This window comes from Manacus candei, unplaced genomic scaffold, assembly GCF_025592945.1.
Source record: "Manacus candei isolate 608988 ecotype Guabito, Panama unplaced genomic scaffold, ASM2559294v1 h1tg000166l, whole genome shotgun sequence".
NCBI lineage: Eukaryota > Metazoa > Chordata > Aves > Passeriformes > Pipridae > Manacus > Manacus candei.
Genome location: NW_026138214.1, coordinates 484061 through 508649, shown reverse-complemented (window position 1 = coordinate 508649; position 24589 = coordinate 484061). Strand labels below are relative to the sequence as shown.

The window sequence follows — 24589 nt, the reverse complement described above, 5'->3', positions numbered from 1 at the left end:
CGGAAGGGAAGAGCAGCGACCGCAATCTCTCCTTCCTCTTTTTTCATGCTTCCTTTAGCAATGGGGTCAGGGCTGCAAACATTTGGATGCCAAACCTGAACTTCCCCACCCTGGGCTCCCAATTCAGCTCGCCGCTCCTCTGCCAGGAGTCCATGGACGTCCACCCCAAATCAGGGAGATCCCAGATCCCAGTTCCCAGGCTGTGCCAGATTGGTTTTGGGAGGATCCCAGCAACAGCAAGGAGCAGACAAAAAATAAAAAAAAAGAACTTTCTCCATGTTTCTCCAATTTTCTCCATTTCTCCAGCCCATGAAACTAAAGCATCTCAGCCATGGCCTGGCCTTTGGTTTGCACCAGCCACTGGGAATATCCCCAGGGCTTAATTAGATCTGATGAGTCTTTTACAGTTGGGTTTCCTCTGGCTTGACATCAAGAGGTGGGAAGGGACAAACTGGGAGAGATCCCACTCTGGGCAGGACAGGCTGGTGGTTAAATGCAGCGGGGAACCGCGGCTCCATCACAGCAGCACAGCACAGGGGGCTGTGGAAAGGGGGACAGGAGGGCAGCGTGTCAAGCCAGGAGGGAGAAACCCACCTCCAGTGGCATGGGATGCTCGGCTGCCTGGCATGACAGCACGGGGTGAGCAACGGCCCAAGAGTGATGGCACAAGCCAGCTGTGCTGAGGGCACATTCACACCACCCAGAATGCAACCACCACCACTGGAGCTCCTCCAAACCTGCACAGGGATGAGGTGAAGGTGTCCCCAGCTCGAGGCAGGGTGGGAATCGTGGAGGGGCATTTCCCTGCTCCTCCAGGTAACCTTGCAGAGGCTTTGCCCCACAGAGTCCCAGCACGGGCTCCCTGCCCAAATCGAGTCCCTGGATTTGGGCAGGGGAGCTGGGCGGCCGCTCTGTCCCCGCTGAGTTGCGCTCCAGGGAAGGTCACAGGGGCCGAGCGCGGCACAGCTGTCGCTGCAGGTGTTGCGACAGCGGCTGCTGGCCCTGCCAGGACCTGGGGGACACGAGGGGGTGTCGGCGGGGGGGCGGCGACCATGTGCAACCGTTGGAGCCACCGAGTTTCGCTCTCGCTGGCTGAGTTCCCCTTGGGCAGCAGAGATGCAGAACTGAAACCTCCAGCTGTATTGGACGCGGGGGCGGCCGGAGGTGCAGGAGGGTTGGGGACTGGCACGGCTTTCGGAGCACGGCCATACACCGTCACACTGGTGACCAAGGGGTGCTGGAGGGACCAGGGGAAGCAGAAGATGACAGACAGACAGGAGTCTCCTCTGGCTCACAGCACCCACCCTGCTTCTGCCCTCTCTGCACAGCTGGGCCACCCATCTCCTTGCGCTCAGCACATCTGACGGGAGCAGAAGTACCCTGGGGCATGTGGGTGCCCACACCTGGGTTGGCACGTCTCCACTCCACAAGCCTGGCAGGACGCCCCTGCACATTGGGCAGAAGCTGGTCAGCAGGACCACAGCTGCCCACACGGGGTGGTCTCACCGCCAGCAGCACCACCTGAGCCTTCCAGCACAGGGAAACTGAGGCACGGAGAGGGGAAGGTAACAGCAGAGCTTGACACACAAGCGTCCCCCAGCCCAACCCCCAGTTACCTCCCCCTGAGCAATCCCCTTGACTCCCTCCTTGTCTCATCCTGCTCACCCACCAGGACCAGGAAGACCCCAAAACCAACTCCAAAACAGCCAAGGACATCACCAGGACTCCCATGAGAGCACAGGGATGCCAACATGTGGGTATCCCATATGCCAAGCACCCAGTGCTTGCCCTTGCCCTGGTGACAGTGACAATGCTTCAGACCACATTGCCACCTGCTGGCACCAGCCCTGGGGCCCAAGGGCACCAGCACCTTCCCCGAGGGAGGCAGCAACTCTGTGCTGGGCACCGGGTCCAGGTTCAGGTCCAGGTCTGCGTCCAACTGGCTGCTGCCACATTTGATCAGAGCAGCCACTGCTCACTTTCCTGAACTAATTTTATCCAATTATCTAATTTAACTTCATGGCAGCCTGGATGGTGCATGTGCAAAACCTTCCCGGGGGTGCCAAGAGGGGCTGCAGGTGCCTCTACCGTGCTCAAAGCCTTCCGTACTTGCCAGGGCACCATGTGAAAGGCCCCGGTGCTGTTCCAGGGATGCAGGAGATTTCACAGCAGTATTGACAGCCACTCCGGATTTCTAATTCCAGCTCCTGTTGGCATTTCCAGGCAGAGGTAAAGCAGAGACAGCACCATCAGATGTTTTGCCCCCCAGACTCCTCCAAGCCTTCCTGACTCCCCACTAACCCCTCCTGTCCTCTGCTGCTTCTCCCCAGAGGCCACGGATCCAATTCTCACTCATCTGTCAGGCCAAGCTCTCCCTTCTGTCTCATGGGGGGACGGATCCTCTGTCAGTGCTCTGCAGCCGCTTTACATCAGTGTAAACCCCACACAAGGCACGGGGGGGATGCAAATCCCACCTGCACAAACACACAGGTAAAACAGCAACTCATCACTGATGCTCCACAACCGGACCAACACAACCGCCCACGGATGGCACGAGTGGAGCCGGAGGAAAATCAACGCTGAGTTTGGTTCTTCAACACACGCATAGAGAGCCTCCACTGCCCCCGGAGGGAGGCAGGTCCAAGGGGGTCCTGGCAGGAGCAAGGACCAGGCAGAAGATGCTGGAAGGAACCCCATCCATGACCCCGTCCCGGTGCGCCAGGCACGCATCGGCACCAGCCTGGCCACCACCATGGCCTCACGTCAGGCAGGGCTCGCGTGTTTGCAGCGCTGACGTGGATCCATGTGAACGGCTCATGGAAGGCAACAGGAGCTGCTGTGTGTGTGCCCAGTACGGGTGAAGTACACGGGGTCACGGCAAACGGGTGCCAGCTCCCCTCACCGCCTCTTCGGGAAATACCCCCCGTGGGCAGGCACCCAAGGACCCCAAGGGAGTTCACCCAGGTGGATGGAGCACTTGTCCCCTCCCAGAACATGGGAACCCGACCGCTCTGGGTGTCCCTGCACCCGCCAGCATCGAGACCAGCTCAGCCCCAGCCCCGGCTCTGGCTCAGTGAGGCAGGTCCAAACTCCAGGGCCACTGGATGAGGTGTGGCGCTGGAGCCGGGCAGGAGGGAGGATGGGAGACAACCGTCATCACTAAGAGCAAAGCCCTGACCCCTCATGGCCCTGCTCTGCTGTCACCTGAGTCAGCAGCCACCAGCCCCGGGACATTCTTCATCGCCACAGAAACCCCGGGCAGCTCAGGCTGCCACCGGCCACTGGGCCCGGCCTCTCCCCATGGAAACCAAACAAACACCATCACCACGTCCAGAACCTCCAGCCCATCCATCTCCCTGCTCTGACAGATGGTGGCAGGTCCTAAGTCACCTCTCGGCTGCGATTGGGTGATGTGCTGGGGTGGCACAGAGCTTTCCCAGGGCGGACTAACCCTGTGCCAACACCATTGCAAAGGCAGAGGGAGGAGGTGGGCACGCACAAGGAAGGGGGATAAGGCAAATCTCCCCCTGCCCCTCACTGCTGTCCCCCACCCTGGGAATGGGGACAGATCCCAACCCAGCTCTGTGGTCCTTGTTGGAAGCCGAGAGCTTTTTTTAAACCTGCTTGTAAGGCGACTCGCAAACAAGAAAGAAAAGGGAGCTCCTTGTGCGGAGGGGATGTGGCTCCGTGGTCAAACGCCGGCGCCTGGGAGACTCACACTTAATTCTGGGTTGTGCTACAGCCCTTCTGGTGTGCCCTGAGCAGACTCGGCCGCAGCCAGGGCTGCTGCCACCTTCCAGGCCACAGCACCCTTCAACAACACCTCCTGGCCTCGCTCCAGCACCCAGCCCACCAGTGCCAGCCATGGACCTCAGCACCCACCAGATACAACCTCTGAGGGGGGCTGGAAAACCACCTGGCACAGGTGTGACCTGAGCCAGAGCCGGGGCTGCTCAGCCCTGGGAAGCATAAAGGGGGTTCATTCCCGAGCCGATGTGCACACCCTGACCCCTCGTGCAAACTCTTTGAGTCCAGCAGCTGAGCACGGCTCCTCACCAGCTGCTAAGCGGGGGTTGCATCCAGAAAAGTGGGAGTCACATCCTGATGGAGTGAGACTCTGCCCCCCAGCCGCCTCCAAAAACCCAGCAGGGGAAAACTCCAAGCCAGAGACTAAAAATCATCCTTGGGGTTACCCAAATCTCCTGGTTCAAGCCCCAGACCCCCTCGTATCCTCAGTGAATCTCTGTGGAGTGGGCACCTACTCCTCAAACTTCAGATCCACTATTTTTTTATTAAAAAAGAAAGAAAAGAAAAAAAAAGATTAAAATATTTCTCCCCAGTGAGGTGCAGAGAAACACTTGCACATTCGATGCCATCGTCAGCAACTCCTACACTGCCCCCCACGTACACCACTGCGAGGGGGGAGCAGAAGAGGGTGTATAGGCACCTACAGTGACAAAAGAAGATTTCTGTGTAATTTGGTTAATCAGTCAACTGAACAGCACGAATCCATAGGAAACTGCCCTGTGCTCCCCAAACGACTCAGTCGCCTGTGGGGCAACAAAGCATCCGTGGCCGGTACAAACATCACCTGCCTCTAATGGATCTACACCAATGACCCTTGCAAAAATCCCAAATCCCAAATGCAATCCCCAGTTTGAACACGCTGACACCAGCAAATGCAAAAAAAAAAAAAAAAAGTTTATCAAGTCTTGCAATCCCCAGAAAAACTCTTGGTGCTGCCAAAGGGGACCCTGCAGTGGCCTCACAGACCTCAGCATCCTCAGTGCTTCTTCCCCTCGGAACCCCTCAGTCCTGTCAGCTAAAGCAAAAATCAGAGTGCTTGGATGTGAAAGGGATGTAAAAGCTCCTCGCTGGCCCAGGAGCCAATTACAACAAACGGAAAGTGTTTTGCTTTTTAATCTCGTGATTTTTTAGCTAATCTCTCCTTTGGAAAGGGACGATCAGCTCAGCAGTGAGATGCTGCTGGGGAGATACAGCACGTGCAGAGTCCCAGCTGGGATGGCAACTCAAGCCCTCGCTCTCCATTTCTGTCCTTTTTGGGTGGATTTATCCTGGCTTTTTCTCAGAATGACAGTAGAGAGGCAGAGAAACAATAGCAGAGCTTTGGGAAACTTCTGAACAGGGGATTTTGCTGTGTTTTTGTCTACATTTCCTGAAAAGGGGAGTTTTCTCTTTTCAAAATATTCTTTTCACTTTGAGTTTTTCACTGGTTTGCACAGGAGGGTTCATAGGCAGGAAAACCCTCCCCAGCCCCTGCAGACCTCTCTGCTCCCATGGGCTTTGCCCCTTCTTGGGAAAAAAGCTGAGTCCTATTCGTCATGTGCCCAGAGGTCATGGAATCGCAGAATTATAGAATCATTTCAGTTGGAAGAGACCTTTAAGGTCATCAAGATGATGCTTTTCCTGCTGCAAAGGGAGTCCTGCTCCCAGGAAATTCATAAAAATGGGAAGTTTTAAAAGTGGAAAGAACCACAAACACCCAAGAATGGGTTTGTTTCCTTCTCCAGCCTAGGGCAAGACCTTGACAGGATCCAGCAGAAGGGGAAAACCAGACCCAGCAGTCCAGAAGAAGACAGAGGTCTCCTCACCCCCCGCCACCGGGGCAGTGTCCAGCAGCACACCAGAGTCAGGAGCTGGCTGGAACCTCTTCACCAACCCAGACAGACTCATCCATTCCCCCAAACACGTGGAGAACCAGAGCAGGGAGGAGGCCATCAGATGCCATCCCCAGAGCCCATAAGTTACAGCAGGGAACAGAGTTGCATTTGCCCTATTTCTTATCTGCTTGGAAATTGCACCGCTTTCCCAGCTGCAAAGGCAGCTCTGTTCCCAAGAATTTCAGCAAAGCCATGACCTCTTTCCAGGATCGTACAGTATATGGTGGCGGGGAGCCAGGGCTAATTATAGGCACAGGAAAAGGGGAGAGAGGGTTTGGAAAAGCTCTACCTTCCCAGCAGCAGGGAGTGGGGCGTCACAGCCCCAGCCAAGCCCACGGCAGGAGCACCCCAAAGGGCTGCGAAACCCAGGGAAGGAGAAAGAAGGCCAGGGATAGGTGCTCCTGGGCATCACTATCCCTCTTTTCTGGAGGATAAAAGCCAACATAAATGTCAGCTCACAACACTCCCCAATTCCTATGTGCTCTGGTGTAGAAGAGAAGCCCCTCAAGGGGAGTGGGACCAACGCTGCCCCGGCACAGGACAAGTGCCAGCACAGCACTGCCCCAGCTGCCAGAATAAACATGGCAAGAAGCAGTGTTGCTCAATGCTATGTCGGGAATCTGAGTTTGGGTTCCCTATGGAGACCCCATCTCCTATAGATGAGCGATGCCACAAGCCCCTACCATGCCCTCATGCCCTGGCACTGCCCAAAAGCTCAACCCGCAGAGATGCTCCCCAACCTGGAGGCAAATAAATGTGCATCAATTTAAATGCCAGCCAAGGCTCTCAGGCAAAACCACGCACAGGCTTAGAGCCAAGTTCATTGTCGCTTGCTGGGCAATGTCACAGGAGCCACCTCCCTCCCCCTACTCACCACAGGAGTGGACAAGGACACGGAGACACACATGCCCACGAGACCTTCCAGCACAGAGGAGGCTGGGCAGGAAAGCACAAAACAGGCAGCAACTCATTTAGCCACCACTCTCCTCTTCAGAGCCACGTTGCTGCACAAAACAAAACCCAGGTAAGGTAAAAATCCCACCTATTATTTTCTTGAGGGAGGAAAAAGAAAAGCCAGGAACTCTCTCGCTTGCCGCAATGGTTTTCATTTTCCACCAAATCAAATCGAGTCTCGACTCCGGCTGCTGGCAGATCCCCTCCCTGCCTGCTCACTGCCGTGTGTGCCTGCGCATGTGGGAATGTGTGGGTGTGCGGGTTTTGTTTTGCTTTCTGCACAGGCTCTGCAGACCATCTCCTGCTCTCGCCGATCGCAGCCTGCGAGGCTCAGCCCTGCTCTATTATCCGGCAGGATGGACTTCCCATTTCTCCAGCTTTAGCCTCATGCGAGGCTGCTCTCCTCCTTCAAAAACTTCCAGAAACATGGCTTGCAGGTATCCCAGCCCCCTGGGTGCTGCAGAGCTGTTGCCATTGCCAGTCGCCCCACGAAGGTCTAGGGGGGTGTCAGGGCTGGGTGCTGTGGAGGGGGAGCATGGCTGTGCCAGGCCAGGACGGGGGAGCCGGCGGGATGGAGCAGGGAACCAGCTCAGCCTCCCAGCGGGAAAGCAGCCGCTCGCTAAGGGAAGGAATCTGCCTGTGCACACTGGGGCCAAACGATGCCCTTTTTTAAGGCTCCAGTGGCAGTGGGAAGGGAGTTCAGCATGTGCTGAGCTCACCTGGCTCCTGGCGAGCCCCTCGGGGTCACCTCCCACCAGCTCTCCACATAACCCCAGCTGAAACCTCACCCTTGGCACCTGGCCCCGCCGCAGTGGGGGCTCCCAGAAACTCTCCCAAGGCCAACCAAGCCTTGGTGCAAACAAACCTAGCACTTTTTAATGTGACACCCCCATCCCCAGCTCCGACACCCCAGATGGGCACGTCCAGGGATGGAGGGGAAGATGAACAGAAATGGCATCCCCACAGTCCACAGCAAAGACCCTGAGACTGCCGGCGCCTGGTGCCTGCCCAGCACCCACTCCTCTGCAGCAGTGGGACAGAGGGACAGGACCCATCCCCACGGGCAGAGCCCACTTCGCCCAGCTCTGCCAGCACATCCCAGCAGAGCACGTGGCCATGGCAGGGCTGACACAGTCCCTTCCCACTCGGCTCTGCAGGCGCCGCCGCACACGGCTCAGCCCTAACGGGATAACAAGCTCACAATGAGATCCTAATGAAGGATTAGCGAAATACAGTTTAAAGAGATTAAAGCTGGGTGCAGCACTGAAACTTTCTTATTTATTTAATTTTTTTTTCCTGAGAGCCCGGCAGAGGTGAGACCCAGATTACAGCCAACACGGACAGAGCTGGCATTCACTGCCAGCTCCAGCAACTTGGGATGGTTTTTCCATTGCATTCATGCAAAGAGGGGCTGGGGCTGCAAAAAGTATGGAGGAACACACAAAAAATGGCTAAAATGGTTCGTGGCGCCTGCAAGCCCTGCCCGAGGCACTTCACAGTGAGCCAGAGGCTTTCTTCATCTCTCCCTTCCCACACCAGTCCCTTCCCATCTGCATCCCAGCTGCGCGATGCTCTCGGTCCTGTTCATAATGACTGTTGATGTTATCCGCCGGAGCCAGAGCCTTCCAAGGAGCCCCAGGGAAGCAGGTACTCAACTCTCATTCAGGGAAAGTTATTAATAGTAATTTCTTGGCTCTACACAAACAGAGCAAGAAGTCAGCCCTGGCCTCGGAGAGCTCGGCGTGACTGCCAGCCCCACGCGCTCCGAAAGGTCAGGAGTCTGGTTCGCCCCCAAATCAAAGGAGAATGTTTAAAATAGAAAGCAACACATCTGGGGTTGCTTTTTGGATTGTTTTGGCCACTCGTATTGTCTTCTGCAACCACCAACACCACAAATTTTCTCCTCCCAAGAAAGGGCAATGAGACTGTCACCCTATCACAGGAATTCAGGAGTGGGAATTCACTAAACCAAAAGTGGTAACGCCCCAGCAGAGAAAGGAATGGGAGGGCAAGGCTGGCACTTGGGAATGGGCTTATCTCACAGGCAGTGGGGCAACCGCTCAAAGCCCACCCCTCATTTCAGCCAAGTCCTCAAAAGCCACGCGACGAGAGGGAGGTGGGGAGCTGAGAAACATCCCTGTTGAGAAACTACAAAACAAATCAAATGAAGATGTTTGGAGCAGATCCAGATGTTTATTAGTGACGCACATGGAGGTATAAATAATTATCCGGTAGGAATTTTGTTCACAGGCAGCTCTCCCTTATCTAATCAGATCTCAGTGCGACATGGCCCTGGCCTCCCCCTGCTTAAAAAGTCTTGAGAAAACCAAATGCAACATTAGAAAAACCCTCACTAGGGGCACCAATTTAATCCCATTAATCACTGGACACTGGGAGCAGAGCTGCCAGCACTCAGATCTCATACAGGCACAGCTCAAGGGAGGATTTTTTCCCCCAGTGGAGCGCTGGAGGGGGGGCAGATCCTGCGCGAAGGTGCAGAGCGGAGCCAGGAGCCGAACCCTCGCACCCTGCCCTGTGCCCGGCACAAGGCACAGGTAAAGTGGCCCATGTGGGAACAGAAGGCGCCACGGCATCAGCCGAGCTCCTCCACACCAGCACAAGGAGCTCGCCAGGCTCTCGTCTGTAAGAAACCAACTGCTTAAAATACACTGGCCAACAAACCCCTCCCTTGTCCGGCTGCGTGGTACTGACCAGCCACTCCAGCACTCGGACACTGCAATTACCTAAAAATAAACGGACCACAAACCTCAAGAGGTCGAATGGCTGAGGGGGATGAGGATGACGGGGAAGGTGCCCCAGCAGCACGGGGGTACCGGCAGCTGCCAGTGGCTGTTGTGACACCACCAGGAAGTCCAAGCCGAAGGGTTCACATGTGACCAAAAAATAGGTAGAAAAAAGGCTTTAACATCTCAGAAAACCCACCTGAGCTGATTTTTCCTGGCCCTTAGCATCACCTAACCCGTGGGAGGTGCCAGCCCACGGAGACAAACTCCAACCCTCCGCGCCAGCAGCCCTCGCCCCGCCAACCCCCCCCGCCAGCATCTCCAGTGGTTTTCCAAAAATTCAACCAACCCAACCCACCGTAGGCGAGGCTGCAGAGGGTTTCACAGAGGCCAGAGAGGAGCAGTGTTGGAAACTTACTGTAGGAAATTGGCCGCTCGGCTCCAGCTCCTTGTCCCTACTGGTGGGAAAGTCTATAAATCTCTAATAAAGAAAAAAAAATCCCCTCCCATTTTATTCCTTCTCTCTCCCCCCAACTCCACTCCAAAGGATTGCGAAACAGAGAGGGCAGCCGGGGCTTGGATCTGCAGCATTTCTGAGTTCCTACAGAGTCTGGGCTCTCTGCCACCAGCAACAGCGGCTCTGGGGGTGTGGAAAAAGGGAGGAAAAAAATAAAAAGAAGAAGAGGAGAAAAAAAATTGTATATAAAAAAAAGTCCTGTTTATTTTGGGGGATGAGAGAGAAAACTTGCACTGCACAAAGCGGGGTGGAGGGGGAGCAAGGCTCTGGCACTCCTGCAGGCACCGCACACTTGGGAATCAAAAAGACTTTGGGTTAAAATGCCTGGATTTTGGGTGGGAATACTGAGTTTGCAGAGGATGCTCTTTCCCAGGGTGTACACGGGTGATGAGTGATCTCATACAGAGGGAGGGAAGCACCTCCTGGGGTAGCTGGACCCCCCGGGGGCACCCATGGGTGCCAGCGGCAGCTCTGCCCTGCCCTGACGCGGCCCCGGGCGCTGTGAGGGGAATTACTGAAGACAGGCTGGAAGAAAAGTCTGCTCCAGCCGTGACCCAGATTCCCCTCCAGCCTGATCCCTCACTGAAGTCATAATCCTTGGAGGGCTTCTGGTCCTTTTTTTTTTTTTTAAAATACATCCCTGCTCGTTGCCATGGTGACGAGGGGGATGCTATAATTTCAGCATTATAGACTTCAGCACAAGAACAGGAGGGAGAAGGTGGTGGAAATATGGACGAGCTGCACTGGTAACACATTTAGGGAAAAAGAATTAAAAAAAAAAAAAGAAAGAACCAAGGCAGCACCTTGGCTTGAGTAGCAGAGGTTGGAGGAGCAGGGCTGTGTTGCAGCTGGAGGGATTCAGGGAATCATGGAATGGTTTGGGTTGGAAGGTACCATAAAGCCCATCTCACTCCACCCCCCTGCCATGGACAGATACACCTTCCACTAGACCAGGTTGCTCCAAGCTCTGTCCAACACTTGAACACTTCCAGGGATCCAGGGGCAGCCACAGCTTCTCTGAGCAACCTGGACCAGGGCCTCACCACCCTCACAGCCAAGAATTCCGTCCCAATATCCCATCTAACCCTGCCTTCTGGCAGTGGGAAGCCGTCCCCCCTTGTCCTGTCACTCTAGACCCTTGTCCAAAGTCCCTCTCCAGCTCTCTTGGAGCCCGTTTAGGCACTGGAAAAGGTTCCAAGGTCTCCCTGGAGCCTTCTCTTCCCTGGAATGTGGATTTGCTCCTGTCCCCGGGCCAGAGTACCCACTTTGGGGCACTGTTTGGGCAGCAGCTTCCCTGGGCATGGATGCTACAGACCCTGCAGGGCTTTGGGAGATGCAGCAGACCTTGTGGAACTCGAGGCAAACCCGTGGAGGAACAACCTATTTTGGGGTGGCTTTAGCCTTGCCCACCATGGCTCAGCACTTGGATGGGGCCAAAACCAACCTACTTTGCAAAGAAGCAGCTCCAAAAGAGCTGCCCTCCCATTTTTACCTTTATTCCCCACCACCTTTCCTTTCTGCCCTGCTCTGCCCATGGCAGGTCCCAGTGGCATCCCATCAGCAGCAGGATGTGGGAGATCCTGAGTTCCTGTCCAGCTCTCAATTAGAAAAAAACCCACCACTGCCCTGTGTTTTTGCAAGGTCATGAGACACCTCTGGGTGCTCTTAGTGTCACACTATCATGGTTCAGCCCCAAAGAGCCCCTGGGCTGATGTCAATGAGTTTTCAGGCTCGTAGGTGACCTGTGACTCCATTGGAGGTTTGGACTGTTAACCCAAGGGCTTCAGCCCCCCCAAATCCCAGCAGCCTCAAGCTCTCCTACGGCACAGAAACAGCAAAATTGCATGAGCAGAAGCTAAACCAGTTTTAGCCACGTTTCCATCCTCCTCGCACCCCTTCTCGCCCCATCGTCAGGCACTGAACCGGCACCCGCCGTGACGAAAAATTTCCGAAAGACACACAAATAAAAATAAGATTGCACACAAACACTTCTGCCCAAACCCAGCCTAACGGCCTGTGACCCCCCCATCACGAGGGAGACAGGCTGCTAGGGGCTCACAGGGTCCCAAAGGAAGTCAGAGAGCCCCAGGGAACGCCAGGCCCACACCACGCTCGCCCACGCGCGAGCAGGGAGGTGAGAAAAAGGCTCCGGTCCGGTGCGCGGCACCCGGCACAGCGTCCGGCACTGATCCGGCCGTGCAGCCTGCACCCCTCAGCCTGGCTCTGAGGGGCGGGAGAAGGACCCCAACAGCAAAACCCAGGTGGCCAGCACCAGGGGGAATGGAGACATCACCATCAGTCCTGCACTGGAGCCACAGTGCCTGGGAACAGCTCAGTGGGGGTCCTCAGAGGGCGATGTTATGCTGGGGCAAAAGGGTCTCCTGAGTTCTAAATGCTTAAAAAAACCCCACAGCACATCATTGCAAAAGTAGGAAATCCAGGCATGGGGCAGTGAGTGCCAAGGACCCCCCATCAGGGCTTGCAATGCTCCTCGCTGCAAAAAAATCTTGTATAACTCCAGGCGGAAAAACAGAGAGAGCGTTTTGTTTCCATGCCCAAAGCAAAGCCAAACCCCCAAACCACCACCTTCAGCATCCGACCTGTCAGCCCTTGGGCCATCAGGGTGCTTTCAGCAGTGCCCCAAGCTCCAGATTTAGCCTCAAAGGTATTTATCTCTGTGAAGCTAAAACCAAAGATGCATTTGCATAACAAAAAGACCCCGATGCTTGGTGGGGACAGGGCATGCAAAGCAGCCTCCCTCACCAAGCAAAGGCGCTCAAGGTCACCCCAGCTGATGCTGCTGTGGTCGGTTCTCTTCCCTGGAAAGGACAAGGCAAGAACATCTTCCCTTATGGGAAGCATCTTCCCGACCTTCCCGCTTCCACTTTGTCCAGGCGGAGCAACCCTCTCTGGTGCAAAGCCAGGTGTGAAGTCTTCCTCACTAACACACACACACGTCTGGTCTTAAAGCTCAAAGACCTGAGGGCAACTAACAGGTTTTTTCCAAACTCTCTCGATTTGCGAGGAGACCTGGGCTCACCATTTCCTCTCCTGGGTGCCAGTGGCCAGAGCAAGGACGGGCAGCTTCGTCCCCTCAGGAGCAGCGTCTGAAGGGGAGCAGGGCAGTGAGGAACCCAGCCCTTGGCCTTTCCCCAGCAGCAGTCCCTTGGAGGAGGGAGAGTTTGGCCCGAATGCAGCTCCCAAAACACCTGGGGACCCCAGGAGCAACCAGGAACTCACCCCACCAGGACCCCCCACCCCTCCTGTGGGAGCAGGCCGAAGGCACGGAGCCGTGCTCAGCCCTCTGACACACCAGGTCAGCACCCACTGCCCACGCCGTGCCCACGGCTCAACCCGGCACCTGTGTCATTGTTTTGGGACAAAGTCCCTTCAGCAACTGGCGCCACCCAACTCATCTCCTCCTTATCTTGCACTGGCGCACGCTGCTGTGGTACACGCCGACCAAACCCCCTCCTGCCCACCATCCTCACAGCCCACTCAAAGCTCAACCGTTCCAAAAACCCAGGAGGTCACACCAAACCCCAAAAACCACCGCTGTGCCCCAGGCTGCCCCAAGAGCCAGATGTTCGCCTCTCCCCCCACAAGGAAACGCCAGCTCTGGGGAGAGGATTGATGGAGGAGCAAGAAGCAGCCACCAGCTGCCGTGGGAAGAGCCTTGGCTGCCTTTGCCACCAGCATCCTGCTCCAACCATTTGTTCTGCTTCTATTTTAGAAAGCGCTGGGGCTTGGCTCTCCACGGCTCCCAGCCTCCCTCCCAGCCTCCCTCCCAGCCTCCCCTCCGCCGAGCAAGGCGACAGATTTCTGCAAAGAGGTAGCGCCGGCTCCGCTCCCCATCTTGGCAGCGGCATCCGCGCGGGGCCGGGGATATTTTTGAACGAGCGAGCCGAGAGGTGCTAGTTTTCCTGGCAGCTCATTGCCGGCGCGTGGGAAGGACGGCCATGCCGAGTCAGGGAAGGTTGAGGATGGATCCATGATTGATCCCTGTGCTTAAAACCCTGGAGACGAGGCATCGAATCCTCCTAAGTCACACAAAGTGAGATGTCCAGCAGTGCACGGAGCACTCTGGGAAAGCATCACCCAAGAAATGAGGCTGGAGATAAGGCCTGACTCCGGCTACATCCCAACCCACAGCCCTGAGCCCTTCCTGGAAGCCCCCACACTGGTCCATGCTCTTGAAGGAGAGCCTGGCATGCACACACTGTCCATGTGATCCCAAGTGCTGCTCCTCACCAGAATACCAGATGGAAAACTGTCCTAAGCCCACGTCCAAGCAAGCTCTGCCTCCACCCAACCCTTCCACCCTGTCCCAGTTATTGAAATAAATTTGCTGTTTTCAGAGGGCTTTCCTAAGGGCAGAGACACATATCCAGGGAAAATGTGGTTTATCCCCTGGGATAAACCCAAGGGTTGGAGCGAAATGATCTTTAAGTCCCTTCCAACCCAAACCATTCCATGAGTCTGTGATGACCATGCCTGAAGGTATCTCCTCGCCTCTACCACAACCTCCCTGGTGATGCCAGTGCCGAAGGAGATGGTCGGTGACACACACAAATGATTTGCTTTCCCCCATGGCTTTTCCAGCAAGTTCTGAACTGGTCTGAGTGCCACACGCCAGGCTCCATGTTCATGGCAGAGCCAAAGCCAGAGCTCCCTGCAGTGGAATTTTAAAAGGCAAAAATTCCCCCCACAGTGCCCAGCAGGGAGAGGGTGCTGGTGGCAGAGCCAGGCTCCAGCAATGCCAGGATTTTAACAAGCTCTGGGGTCTTCAGCCACTCCAACCTGCCACTCATTGTCCACCCGAGCAGCACCGGGGTCCCCTCCTGGAGGAGGTGCCACGTTTGCCACAGGACACTACAGCCCAGGGATGGACACCACTGGCATTCAGACCAGACAGGCTGTTCCTCTCAAGCCTGGGAGCTTGCTCTCGTGGCAGTGGGAAGCCTGTGGGTACCAGCTCCATGGGGACATTTATCGGGATATTTAGACAACACACCGACAGCTCAGCCTATGGTTACACAAACACATGACCCCTCTCTGCCTCTGGACCATCAAGACTGGTGAAAAACATGCATTTCTTGGCAGTCCCGAGCTTGCAGAAAGTCCTCTCCCACAGATGCCACCACAGACCAGGAGCACCTGTGCCTGCAGCCAAATCCCAGCCACTCCCTGCCCCAGCCCTGTATGATGCTGGTTTATCTGCTGGTCCCAGGACTGACCACCACGGTCCAGGGGCAGGCTGGTCTCAGTGACTGCCCTTGCAACAAAAAAAAAGGCTGGTTGGTCAAAATAATTTGTCTACATTCTTTATTTTAATTTTTTTCTTCCCTGTCAGTGGAAACTCCTGCTCCGGCGCTGTGTCTCAAGGTTACTGCTTGGGGTGGGGGAGGATTTCAGGTTTTACAACTGAAAAATTCCAGACAGAAGCCCAGAAATGTTGCCAGTTTTTCACTAAACTAAAGTTCTTCATCCAATTTATTTAATTTATTTAAAGGGGTTTTTTCTTACACTTGATGCAGCAGGTTTTAAGCAAACTCCATTTTTTCGGCCCCCCAAATTTTGTCAGCTTTAACAGAAAAGTGTCACTGATGCCTTGAACATTTTCCATTCTCAATTTCTTTTCTAAGGAAAACCACACCAAACTAATCTGACCCCACATATTTTCTCCACCTGCACGACATGGGATGTGTTCCTGAATATGGCGCCTAGCAATTTTTCCCTGAAGTCTTCCAATAATTGGAAAGGAAAACATTTAAAAGTAAAAAGAAAAATTTCATCTTCAAAATAAGAGAAAAAAAAAAAGATGCTTTCCAAAAGGATGGAGGAAAGTCACTTTGTTCCAAAAGGCACTTCCATTTAAAACGGAAGATGAAAACTTTCAAGCAGGGCTATTTATAAGCACTGCTTATATCCATCAATAGCACCTTCCACCCAAAGCTTCACCGCATCCTCCAGAGCAGGAACCCCCCTGCCGACAGTCCCAGCACCCCCAGGGCTGCAGGATCCACCTCCTGCTGATAATCTCCCATATTGCAGGAGAAGGATGAGGAGGAAGAATCCTACTGGGAATTCTAAGATGATCCCTTGGCAGCCCTGGGGTGGGCTCAGGTCGGGGACCCCACAGGCTGCCTCCCAAATCTCCTTACTATTTTTGGGGGCTGGGAGGAAAAAAAAATTCAGGAGCCATGGATTTGCCCTGCCTCCTTCCTCCTTCCAAAAAAAAAGGCCGATGCGGCAGCAGTGCTGCAGTGGGAGGTCACCCTTCCCCACAGCCCACAGCCCCCCACCCGTGTCCCAAGCCCCCCAGCTGGGGGGCAACAGAGGCACCTCCTCTTGGAAGCGGTTTTGGGTTTGTGCCGGACGCTTGCTGGAAGCTGTTTGAAGCTCTGGAAAGAAAAACGATTCCTCCTCCTTCCCTTCCTCCCTGCCCAGAAATAGGTCACTTAATTACCCCCTTTCCAACCCAAACGCCACTGACTCAGGACAGGAGGGGGGTGCTCTTTCACCCCGTGCCGGCTCATGCCCGGCAGCAGCCCAAAGCCACCGCACACGGCTTTGACCTTGAGCTACCACGCCGGCAGGACCTAGGCGCCAGGGCACGGCCAGCACAGATGGCAGGGACTCAGCTCCCCCCCTCTGGACTCCAATTAGCACTGATCAATTAAAGAGAGGATGGTCAGGGCCGTGGGTGCTGCCGACCCCCTCCATGAGCAGCCACGGGCACAGCCGTGCGCCGCCTCCAGGAAAACCAACGGCTAATTGCATGTTGGGAAATCATACGTGTCCTGCTCGGCACGGAGTGAAATGCACGGCCCTGGCACAGTCTGGTCCGGCTGCCTGGGGATGGGACACCACGGTGGCTCCTGGGTGGTGGCAGGAGCCTGACACATCCCGGCACAGGCATCACCCCGCCCTTCCACCTCGTCCTCACTGCATGCACCGAGACACCTGCCCGGCACCGAGACACCTGCCCGGCACCGCTCCCGCCAATTCAGGCTTCGCTTTTGGCAGCCAGGGAGCAGCAGCACCGCGTGCCCGCTCCCCTGGGAACCAGAGTGGCACGAAGCTGTTTAAAGTCCCACTGGGTGCCACAACAGCACTCGGCATCAGGAACAGGCCCCGGCAGCTGCTTTGGCATCCCAGCACTCAACGACAACCGGGACATCTCACTGCGACCAGAGCCCTCCAGGTGACAAGGAAGGTGGCAGCGAGGAGCCCCACAACCACTGCACAGACCTCATCTCATCACCCCCTTTTATACAGGGCTCACCTACAGCTCAGGAAAGCAGCAAGGGAATCAGGAAGCAGCTGCTGCACACCCCCAGCCTCGGCGTGACCCACACAAAAACAGGCTGAGTTTCCCCAAAAAACTCTCCCTGTGCAGTCCAGTGGTCCTGCTTCCTCATCTTTTTAGCCCCCATTTAAGAGAAAGCAAACGTACAGCCTACCTCTCCCAAAATAAATCACCCCAAATTGATTTCCTGCATATTTAACAAACCCTTGCTCCAAGTGGGCACATTTTTAACAATTTTTTAAAGGATGCAGCCTCTTGTCTGTTTTGTAAGTTGTGAGGACCTACAGCAAGGAGACACCAAGAGTGAGGGAAAAGGAAAAATTAAAGAAGAACCGCAAGCAAAGCAAAGTGGAGTGCGAGATGCAAACCGACAGATCCGGGGAGGCAGAGCTGCTGGCAGGCAGACGGCAAGATCCATCTTGAAAGCAAAAGCAAACTGCTGCTCACACAGGCAGAGGGAAAAACCTAGAGGTCTTCAGCACTGCCTGAGCTCTGATCAAACAAAGTGATTAACAAATTTCAACTCTTCATTGAAAGCTTCCCTAATTAGAGGAAAAAAGGAAAAGAAAAAACAAAACCAAACCCCTGAGAGGTGCATCAGGTGGTGAAGTCTCAGACACCAGTGGGGGGGGAGGCAGGGGGTGATGCACCCCACAGTCCTGCCAGCACAGGGAGGGCCCGTGTGGCCGGGGGCACCCGGTGCCTGCCCCACGGCCCTGGCATGGCCACGGGTTTCCGTGCCTCCCCAGCCTTCCTCCTCCTCCTCCTCCTCCTCTGACTCACTTGCTTTCTGCTCACCACGTCGGGCTCAGCGGCAGAGCCGAACCTTCCCGGGGGCAGGACTGTCATCTGCAATAGAGTCACCTCTGAACTCGGGACGGCTCAGCCTCCAGGAACTGCCAAAATAGTGATGAAAATAAGAAAGAGTCCCTGGCCCGAGGAGTTTGCCCTCCGAACAGATGGGACGGCGGCGGGGCGAGGCAGGGGGATATTTTTAGCTCTGGTTGCAGATGGGGAAGTCCGGCACGGCACAGACATGGCATCAGCACGGCAGCCCCACCACTGCCCATGCAGCTCAGTGTGGCTTGGGCCACCTCCGTGTGCACTCCCAGGTATTAACGGGATTTAAATGGGATGTTGTCTGCTCACTTCCCGAGCCTCGGGCATCACCTTCCAGGCTGGCTCACACCACCATGGTTCCACATGGCAGGTCACCAGCACTGGGCTGTTGGGGGCACCCAGTGGGGCAGCAGTGGTCCAGCGAAGTGGAGTTGATGCCAGCAACCCACATCCCTCCCCTCTGTCCCCTCTGTTCCCAAAACAGCCATGGCCCTGCAATCCATGACACAGGAGGGACACCACACAGCACCCAGCGGCAGGCCCCTCCTGGCATGCTTCAAGCGATGCCAACCCAACCCTGGGAAGCACTCTGGCTTGGAAAGAAGAGGGAAAAGCAATTTCTGCCCCTCGCCACAGACGCTTTTCTAGATTTAAATGACTCGCCCAGGGTCCCAGCAAAAGAGCCCATACTGAGCCCTCCACACCTCGTCCAAGCTCTCCTGTTCCTTCAGGATGAGCTAGGCAGCATCTCCCCCCATCCTCATGTCCGTCCTCTCTCCATGAGCCGGGGCCTGCACCAGCATTGACACCTCCCTGCCAGACAGCTGCCAGCACTGGCTCCCGGCACGCGCCAGCACCGCGGCAGCTGGGTCCCACTCCCGTACTTTTCGTCCGACACTTTTGGCTTTGTTCTCTCTCGCACAAAGCCGCTGTGAGGCTGCCCTGGCAGCACGGAGGGACCTTGAAGTGGATGTGGTTTATGACCATATTTAGGCTCCTTTACGTTGCCAGAGTCGCAATAAAGGGCTGCAGCGTTAAATGAGACTCAGACCCCACTTGTTTCACTTGGCAGCCTGGGAAAAATCCACCCCGGGTGACTCCAGCACCATCCATGCCTCCGCCCTGCCCGCTCGGGGACAGCACGAAATAGCAACAGCCCTTTCCAGCTCTGCAGTTACACTTCCCAAGCGCAGCCAAGAGCCCCACAGCAGTGAGGAGGGGGGAATTAAACCCAATTAAACTCATTAACCACCCCCCCTCCGAGAGCAACACCAAAGCATGGGGAAGCACAGGGACATGCCCAAGGTCACTGGTTGACAAAGCTGGCACTTCCCAAGGTTCCCAGAGCCCCCCAGCAGGACCGAGCACGTGCACGGATGTGACCACCCAGCCCACGGAGCCCCCAAGCCGCTTTGTGCCCTGGGGAGAGCCAGGGCAGGAGGGGAAGCACTGAGCCACCTGACACAGGAGCTAATGCCCCTTCAAAACGAGCATGTTAAATCCCTGCCGTGGCAGAGGCACTGGAGAAACCCGAGCAGCGGCCCCACTGCTGCGGGGACATCAGCCACCTGCTCCGAGCCAGCACAAGTGTGGATGCCTCAGCCTGGCAAAGCCATGACAACTGCAGGGGCTGAAGGACAAGGTGGTGGGGGAGGAAAGGAGAAGCCATGAGGCCCGTCCAGAGGTCTATGACCTTCAGGAGCCCATGACAGCAATCCCGAGGGCAGGGCAGGCAGCTCACTTTGAGTTCCCAAGGGACACAAGCAGCCCCAACACTCCCAGGTCAGGGCCACCAGCACCAAATCGGCTCAGGGAAGGGAAGAACATACCCAGAATAACCCTTACCTACACCCAAAACCCGCAGCCTGGCCTGGTGAGGATCCCCATCGCACTGAGGTTGGCAAAGCCCTGTCCCTGTCGGCAGTGAGGATTCAGGCTGGCTGTCCTGGGACAGTGCTTTGAGAACACCCACCTTGGTGGAGCAGAGCCAGCCCGAAAAACCACGTGTGACCACAGGCACTGTGGGAGAAAGGGCTTTGGAGGGGCAAGATCAGGCCTTCCCTGGAAGGCAGGCAGACAGACAGAGGCGCTGAGCCAAAGTGCCAGGGGAATTTGCACCAGCACCAGTGTCTGTGTGCCTGCCCGGACCCCTCCCCTCAGCAGCAGGGAGTCACCGGCCAAAACCTTGTGGCAGCTCCGACAGCCGGGGAGGATGAGAAGGGGGGTGGGGGGGGTCAGCTCAGCTGGTGGCCATGCAGAGCCAGGGGTGCCATGGGGCTCCCGGGGGGAAGAGGGAAGCAAGCACACACGTGTGTCTCGCTGAGGGTGTGCTGCTCTCGTGCGCAAGGCGGGGGGGGGAGGAAAATAAATAAAAAAATAAAAGCCAATGACAAAGCCAAAGGGGTTTGGGAACTGCGGGGAAGGGATAAACCGCGGACAAGCAGGCGTCACGGATGCCGAACAGCCGCAGATGCCGGACGCCCTGTCACTGCATCCCGCCCCGGCACCGCTGGCCCCTCGCACCGCCGAGCCAAGGAAGCTTTCGCCGCCCCGGGGTGGCCGCGGGGGCAGTGCTGGGGTTTGCCCCCCGCCACGGCACTGAGCCCCCCCGCACAAACAATCCCAGCTGTCGGGCTCCGGAGCCGGCGCTTGGCCAAGGCATGGACGCTCCCGGGACTCGATTTACCGCCGGCTCTCCCAAAATCTGCTCTTGCCAATCAAACCGCAGCCCACACCGGCACCTCGAGCCTCACCGGCGGGTCCCGCCACAGCTCCCCCGTGTCATCATCCCGGGGGAAGGCGGCCCCCAGCCCCCGAAAGCCGCTGGGCCCTGCTTCTCCCCGGGTCCTGCCAGGCCGCGGTGGGTCCCACTCGGGGGTGGCGGCGGTGTCGCGGGTGGGCTCGTGGGCCGTCACCACGGATGTCCCACGGGGACGCAGCCCACCGCCCCGGGGCGGGGTGGGCACCCCCAGTGCTGCCCCCGCCCCATCGGCAGCACCCAGCGGGACCATCCCGGCGCGTCGCACCCGGCCACCGCATCCCCCCGCGTCCCGCATCCCGCCGTGTCCTGCGCCACCCCCCGCGCCCCACACCCCCCGCCCCGTGTCCCGCACCCCCCTCACCTGTCCCCGCAGCGCCCAGGCCGAGCCGCCACCTCTTCCCCTTCCTCCCGCTCCCTCCTTCACCTCTGCACCATTTTGGTGACGGTTTGTTTTGAAGCGGCAGGGGGAGGAGGCAGGAGGGGGGCGCGGGGGGAGGATGTGCCGCCGCCGCCCCCGCCCATCCCCGCCGCCTCGGGGCGGCCCCGCGCGGCGGTCGGGGGGGGTCTCTCCGCTTCCCCCCACCCCAAACACCGACAGGCGCCCCCCCTCCCCCGAAGGCTGCCCGGGGAGAGGAAGGGAGGGAGGCGTTCTCGGAAGTAGCGCCAGAATCGCGAAACGTTAAAAAAAAACCCCAAAAATAATTTAAAAGAACAATTAAAAAAAAAAGGAAACAAAAAAATAAAACCAAATCGGCGAAGAAGAGCGAGAGGGACCCACCTGAGCGGGGCGCGGACCGGCCGCTGCCGGGGCTGCGGCGGAGCCGGCGGGGAGCGACCATGGCCGGGCCCGGCCCAGCGTCAGGGGCGGCGGCGGCGGCGCGGGCGGCCAATGGCCGCGGCGGGGGGGGCGACCGGGAGGGGACCGGGAGGGGACCGGGAGGGGACCGAGGCCAAGGGGGCGCAGAGCCGGGACCTCCCCTCTCTCCCCCGCAGGGTCTGGCGTGGCCCCCCCGTGTCGGTGGGCAAGGGGGGTCCGGCCCATCCCCGCGGCCGAGGCAGCTGCCCCGGGGTGGTGGGGGGACGGTGGGTTCTGCCCCTGCTTCCATAGGGTGTCATGCTCAGAGCAGTGGGTCTCTGAGGTCCGAGTGTCCCGAAAGCCATGCAGAGGACATCAGCTGCCCGTGAAGGTCCTAGTTCTGCTGCCAGGATGCTGGATCTGGGACTCAGAGGCAGTGGAAGGTCCCGGTTCAGTGTCTGGCACCAGACCCCTCGTGGGTATGACCCTGCCCGTTTTACCCTGACACAGGCCAGGGGCTGCTCCTGCCTCTGGCATCCCCACTGCACAGGACTCCGGGGGCTCCCAGGGCTCCTGGGGCGCCCAGTCCTGCCCTGGCCCTTCCTGCAGTGCCATGGGCTCAGCCGAGCACGCGGCACCATCACTGGGATGGCTCCATGTGCTCCTTGGTGGCAGGGCCACAGCTCCCAGGCCCTGCTACAAGTCAGGACACTACATTCCCTGCTCCTCCAGTAGCTGCAACGTGGATAAATTGCTGTGTGCTGCCCTCAAGAAATCCATCAAGTCAAACAGTGACTCCCACCTCCATGCCAGGACAGTTTGGGGCTGTGGATTGGGGCAGGACTCTGGTTTTTAGGGGGTGCTGTCCCTGTCTTGCTGCCATGTCTGGTGCTGTGCATCCACGGCCTCAGGACAGTGCTGGCAGTGGGCACCAGAAGCCTCAGGGCTGGGGTGCGGATGGAGCTGATGGCTGGCGGGCTGCAGACCTCCTGCCTGCACCCCAGGTCCGCAAGGAGGGGCACAGCAGGAGCTGGTGTTCCCACTGGATGAGTTCTCCCACCACTGGAAATGCCAGAGGAGTGCTGTATGGCACAGCTGGGGCTCAGCATGGGGCACAGGCTTTCCTTTCCCAGGGCTGCACGTGGCATGGCAGGCCTGGGCGGGCTCCCACGTGCTGCACAAAGCAGTAAAAATAAAAATGAGGCTGGTGTGGGACTGCTCCCGGTGGAAAAAAGCTTGTGCCAGGGGTTGGAGCCTCCACAGGAGATGTTTCACGGGCCCCCCTGACCAGAGGAATGCAGCCCAGCTTCCGATACCAGCAGCAAGGAGCCAGCACCAGTCCAGTAGGACTCCAGTGCCCCATAAGTCAGGGATACCAAGTGATGACTCTATCACATACAAGGCCACTGTCCCAGCACAAGGGGGACTGAGGACCAATGACAAGGATGTCTAAGTCCTTTTGGGTCACATTCAGCTGGAGCATTGGGAATACAGGCACTCCCAATGTCCTTGGAGCACAAAGCCAGATGCAGGGGAGCTGCTGGGGATGGGGGCAGAGTCACTTATTCTCACCCAGATGATGCCCATAGCCATTAACACAGCATCACATGGTCTCCCTGCGCCAGCCCCCACGGCACAGGGCACTGCACAAGCCCAAAACACCCAGTTCCCTCCCCAAAGGCCTGGGGTGACACAGGATGGGGCTGGGGTGTACTCCCATAGGGACTCTTCGTCATGGCTGGCTCTGCCCTGAGCCCCATCCCAGGCCGGGAGGGCAGGAAGAGGTTCCCCGATGCCAGTGACTCAGCTGAGGGGGTTGTTTTGCAACACACTGGGTGTGGGAGGCTCCTGGTGCATGGAAAGTAGGCGGAAAATTATCCGACTTATTCAAGGTGTGTGGTGAGCGCAGGGCCAGGGAGGCTGGTGGGCAGGGAGCAGGCCGGGGGGTGATGGACCTGCAGCACGAAGCTGGGGCAGGGGCTCCCGCTCGAGGGCTCTCAGCAGGACAGCAGGTGCTGAGGGCCAGGATGGTGACTCTGGGCTGAGCTTCCTCACAATTTGGTGCCTCTGCACCTTCCCCACATTGATCTGGAGCAAACAAAACAAAGGCACAAATATCTCCATTAGGGCGAGAGGTAAAGATGGTCCTGACAGAGAGGCTGGATCCGACCGAGCATCACCGGTGGCATGGGCACCTCAGCCTCCACCACCCCTCTGACTCACTGACACAGTTTTCTGCTGGCTCCTTCCCCCATCCCGATACATATTTCTAGTGGACTTTTCAGTGTGTTTGGCTTTTTGGGGCTGTTTGTTGTCAGTTAGTTATTTTATTATATTTATTGTTAGAAATAGGGTTATTTTTAGCACGCTGTTGGTTTAGATAGAGATGGGATTAGTCATCTCACCAAGAGCTGTTTGCAGTCTCTCCTCAAGGATTCTCTGGGGTTTGTTTTCCAATCAACTGAGATCATGTATCCAAAGAAATAAAAAATAAAAATAGTCAGAATAACGCGCAGCAGCCACACTCTGGTGCCTCTCCATGAGTTACGGGATGGAAATGAGGGAAGGATCCAACCCAGGATATTTATGAGACAAAGACAAGAACATTACTATGAACCTCAAAGTATTTTGGAAAGTCAGTTCGAGCTGTTTTTTTTTTTTTGGTCTCTTGGGAACCGAATGCTGAGTAACTCCCTTCCCACACCAGGCTGCTGCTCCGTACAGCTGGTACGCAGCCCCTATGCCAGCGTGAAGAAGGCAGGACTCCTGGGTCTTCTGAGATATGCAGCCACCTACACGCTCAGGCTATTAAAATAAAACCATAAAAGACACCCAAAAACCTAAAGTGGGATAAACATTTGTTCCTCTCCCACACCGAGCGCAGGGACAGGAGCGGTGTGCGGGCTGGGGGCAAAGCCAGGAGGCTGAGAGCAGCGTCCTGTGCGTGGAGCAGCATCTCCACCCTCCTTGCCGCGACTTTCTGT

General features: G+C 56.9%; 1 protein-coding gene across 12 annotated transcripts in view; it reads right to left on the bottom strand.

Annotated features, from left to right (window-relative positions):
* Nucleotides 1–21707, bottom strand: part of MEF2D (myocyte enhancer factor 2D) — a 79118-nt gene extending 57411 nt beyond the window's left edge. For 7 of the 12 annotated variants that reach the window (XM_051773269.1, XM_051773264.1, XM_051773267.1 and 4 more), the window contains exon 1: nt 21171–21280. The gene's annotated coding sequence lies outside the window, so the exon portion shown is untranslated. Of the gene's footprint in view, nt 1–19893; nt 20776–21170; nt 21322–21587 lie in introns of those variants that run through there. The other 5 variants (XM_051773256.1, XM_051773260.1, XM_051773258.1 and 2 more) reach the window with 5 other exon arrangements.
* Nucleotides 21708–24589: the final 2882 nt, after the last annotated feature.